Below are 5,029 nucleotides of genomic sequence, written 5' to 3' on the forward strand. Positions count from 1 at the left end.
AAAAGAAAATAAAATAAATTTTTCATGCATTATATTCTGATCATGTTTTCCCCTTCCCTTTCTCTTCCTAGATCATCTCCTTATCCAACATCTCACCTTCCTTCTCTTTCTGTGTAGAAAACAAGCAGCCGAATAAAACAAACTAGAATAAAGCAAAACAAACAAAAAGTAACAAGAAACATATGCACAAACAGACACATACAGACTCAAGCAATATGCATCAAAACCTAAGATTTGAAAGCATATAATAGATGCAAAAGACCAGTAAGATAAAAAATTATCCTAAGCAATACAAGACAAATCTCTAGAATGATCATTGAGTTTGTTCTGTTTGGCCATCTATTGCAGGGCATTGGTCTACATGGTTTGTCCACCCAGTGCAACTCTGTTGGGGAAAACTAATTTTTCCCTAGCAAGTGGCTGTCAATTAGACATAGCTTCTTGGTAATTTAGGTTTTCAAATGTATCTGGGAGTGATAGTTCATGGCTATAATCTTGGCACTCTGAGGGAAGAGGCAGGAGGATTTCAAGTTCAAGGCCAATCCTTGATACAGAGTGAGTTCATGGTTATCAAGGACTATGTAGGAGGACACTTTAGATTTTATTATGTTTTAAAATTATGTGTCTGCTTGTGGGTATGTGTCTGAAGGTACCTGTAAAGGCCAGAAGTGCTGGATACCCTGGAGCTGGAGTTACATGCAGTTATGAATTTCCCAACACAGGTTGTTGGGAACTGAAGTCCAGTCCTCTGTTAGACTGGTAAGAACAATATACCCTTAACTGTTCGGCAATCTCTCTAGCTCCTAAATTACACTTTTGCCTAATTATATAAGGTGGTTTCTATAGGACACAACCTTAGAGCCTAGGTCTTTTCCTCAGTGTATTGTATTTAAGATTCATCCATAATGTATATGTCAAGACTTTATATTGTTTAGTGGGTGGTATGCCCTCTTGAAGAAGAACCAAGAGTTCACTTTGGTGAACCTAGTATGTTGATTCATTTGTTAAGATCTTGGCCCTCTTTTATCTGTGTGCTGTGGTTTCCACCACAGAACCCCTGCAGGTACTATTTTATATTTGCATCTCCAGGTACACAATACTTTAATAATTGACTGTTTAAAAGATTTTTTGCCCATTGTTAATCATTTAACTTCACAGGCTTTGGTATACATTTTTATCATTACTTTTATTTGTGTGTGCATGTGTGTGTGTGTGTGTGTGTGTGTGTGTGTGTGTGTGTGTGTCTGTGTGTATGTGTGTGTGTCTGTGTGTGTTGGATGCACTGAGTTACCAAACTGTCCGTATAGGGCTGTGCTCATGGGTGGAGGTGCTGTTGGAGCCCGCATTCCCAGTTCAAGTACAGGCATCACAGTCCAAATAGCTCTGCCCTTGGGAGCAGCCTTGCATCCTGAGGGCTGAGGAAACTGCAGTGCTGTGGGGTGAAATGAAGTCCCCCAAGACAAGCTGGTGTGGTCTCTTCTTACAGGTCACATGTGTTGAGTCCTATCACATGCCATGAAACAGTTTATTTTTTTGATATAAGCAATAAAGCCAGGCATAGTGGCACATGCCTTTAGTCCCAGCACTCAGGAGGCAGAAGCATGTGGATCAGTGTGAGTTCAAGACCAACCTGATTTTCAAAGTGAGTTTCAGGACAGCCTGGGCTACACAGAGAAATCCTGTCTTGAAAAACATATATACATGTGTGTGTAATTATGCAAAATTGTGTATATGATTTAAAGTGCTATGTATGGTTTGTATGCCAAAAATGGGGAGGAGGCCTGCAATACCTTTCTCTTTTTGGATCCTACTGCTTTGGGTCTTCCCAGCCTCAGCTTTATGTGTCTCCCCTTTTCCTTTCTTAGTTACCTTCAAATGCAGAAATGAATTCACACTAGGGAAAAAACCCAGCAACTTACACATGTACAAAGTGTGGGAACGCCTTCACGTTTTGGAATCAATTTCAAAAACAAAGTAGATCACAGTGGTGTGAATCCCTATGTGTGTAAGTAAGTGAGTCCTTGTGACAGAATTCAGGTTAACAAATAGGCCTCAAGAAAACTTTTTCCAAGCCAGGTAGTAGTGGTGCAATGCCTTTAATCCCAGCACTTGGGAGGCAAAGCCAGGTGGATCTCTGTGAGTTCGAGGCCAGCCTGGGCTACCAAGTGAGCTCCAGGAAAGGCGCAAAGCTACGCAAAGACACCCTGTCTCGCAAAACCAAAAAAAGAAAAAAGAAAACTTTCTCCTTTCTTACTTACTTTCTATATTGTGAAATAGCTCCTCAATATGTACTCCTAGCTGGCCTCAATGCTGGGATTAAAGGCATGTGCCAGTCAGTATACCCAGCAACACCCCCAACCCCTTAAAAAAAAACTACAGGGTAGGTATTACTCATTTCAAGTAAGGAACTGTTGGTTTCAGCTTCTAAGGGAATAGTAGGAAGAATTGTTAGCAAAGTTCAATGCAGCCTTAAAAGATCCCATCATAGTTGTGAGTGGTTGTACAGGCCTTTAACCCCAGCACTGAGAAGGCAGAGGCAGGCAGATCTGTTAGATCAAGGCCAGCCTGGTCTGCAGAATGAGTTCCAGGACAGCCAGGGCTCTTACACAAAGAAACCATGTCTCAAGAAAAAAAAGGCAGAACAAAAAAAAAGATCCCATTATTAACCAGGTTTGGTAACTTATACCTATCATCCCAAGGGGGAGGCTGAGGTCAGGGGATCACCATGAGGTCAATCAAGGTCAGCCTGGCTACAGAGTGAGTACCACATTGGCATTAGCTATAATGAGATGTTGTCTCAAGCAATCTTGCATGAACTTAATCAACTATTTCATCAGGATGTTTCAGGAGTATCTATCTGTCAGTCCCTGGACAGTTTGCATAGAAGTTCCTGTAGCAAACGTAAGAAAAGCATACAGTCCAGGGCAGGGAGGGAGCAGCATAGTTCTGCTTTGTGGATTCCATGCAGATCTAGAATCAATATAAATGCGTGTGTGTGTGTGTATGTATTAGTATGTGTGTGTGCATGAATGTATTGATGCACCACATGCATACGGGATGGTGTTGGAAACCTTTGAACTGGAGTCACAGATGGCAAGCCACCAGGTCCACGTGAGGACCCACTTAACCATCTCTCCAGTCCTGTGGATCGTTAAGAAGTTTTGATGCATGTGTACAAGGTAGGTAGCATTTTTTTTTTTTTTTTTTTTTTTTTTTTTTTTTTTTGGTTCCAAGTCACACTGGAATAGGTCTTTCTTTTAGGATATTTTCTCCTGTGACCTTCACAAACGGGGCTATAATGATATTACAATGGCAATGGCAGCAGGTCTTTTGAGGACTCAGACCTTTTATCAGTGCATTTGTGGATAAATGCATTAGTTTCTGAGAGTGGAAATGCTTAATGGCAGTTTCAAGTTTATTTAGTCACAAATGGGCATTCAACCATCAAGAGACACAGATACCAAGATGCTCCTGTAGTTTAGGTTGATTACTCCCTTGTCTGTTGGCTTGCCTGGGGTGTTCTCTTTCCTGGAAAGGTGGAAGCTTTTCGAAGCCGTTCATAACTAAGATTTAGTCTGTTGCAGTTAGATGCATTGGGTGCATGACTTAGTGGGAGAGTATGGCTGTGATGGAACACCAACACCAATGAGCAGATTGGAGAGGTGAGGGGAGAATTCCCGCTAGGCTGCATGCAGCTGGCCTGGCTCCAGAGTGCTAGCACCTAGCCTTAATTCATCTTTTGTTTCTCAGTTATCCTTTGTTTCTCTCGCCATCCTATGGGAATCCTGTCTGAGAGTTTTCCAAGGACACAAAGCCTATGTGAAACTTGGTTTGGGAAAACCCTGAAAACTGTGGCACCCGATGAATCAAGAAATTTGCACTTGACATTGTATTTTGGGAGCTTCTTTCAGGTTGTTTTGAACATATGGAAATCAACTGGTTAAAGTGTAAATATTGAGAAAAATAAAAATGCCCTGGATGAAGGGAAAAGTGCTTCAGTCCTTAGAGGCTGGATCTCCCTGCAGCTGCGAAAGACTAGATTCAATCTTAAGGTGCCTCTGAGTCTTCTTTCCACGGATATTCGTGAACCCACACACCAATGCTGCAACAGAGAGGAAAGGGTTTACCTGGCTTACACTTCATATTGTTGTTCATCATCAGAGGAAGCCAGGACAGGAACTCAAACAGGGCAGGACCCTGGAGGCAGGAGCTGATGCAGAGACCATAGAGGGGATTTGCTCACTGGCTGGCTCCCCATGGCTTGCTCAGCCTGCTTTCTTATAGAATCCAGGACCACTAACCCAGGGCCCCACAGTGGAGTGGGCCCTGACCCACTGATCACTAATCGAGAAAATGCCCTACAGGCTTGTCTGCAGCCAGTCTTATCGAGGTATTTCCTCAGTTTTGGTTCCCTCCTCTCCGATGACTCTAGCCTGTGTCAGCTTGACATAAAATTAACTAGAACAGTGCAAGGACATGTGAAAGGACAGCAGTGCCTGTGTGTGACTCCCAGGTGGGGTGAGCTTCACACATGCCAGTCTGAGACCGTCAAGATCAGCTTGGCTTTCCTCCTGAGATCAGCTTGGCAACCTCATGTCCAGAAGTAAGGCTTCCTATTTCTTTCTTCAGTGTCCCTAACCTCAACATATTCAACCTAACATTTAGAAAAGTATTTTTACATATCTAATTGTGTATAGTTGTAACAAAATTTTTAATTTTTTTACATTTATTTATGTATATGTGTGAGTATGGACATGTGTGTGAAGGAACCCCCAGAGGTCAGAGAGAGTAGTAGATACTTTAGAGCAATGGTTCTCAATATGTGGGTTGTGACCCTTTGACAAACCTCTATCTCCAAAAATATCTACATTACGATTCATAACAGCAGAACCACAGTTACGGAGTAGTGATAAAAATAACTTTATGGTTGGGGGTCACCACAACATGAAGGGCTGTGTTAGAGGGTCGCAGCATTAGGAAGGCTGAGAACCACTGCTTTAGTTAGAGATAGATTGAGTTGTGAGCTGCC

This window comes from Peromyscus leucopus, chromosome 22 (genome assembly GCF_004664715.2).
Source record: "Peromyscus leucopus breed LL Stock chromosome 22, UCI_PerLeu_2.1, whole genome shotgun sequence".
In the NCBI taxonomy this organism is placed as follows: domain Eukaryota; kingdom Metazoa; phylum Chordata; class Mammalia; order Rodentia; family Cricetidae; genus Peromyscus; species Peromyscus leucopus.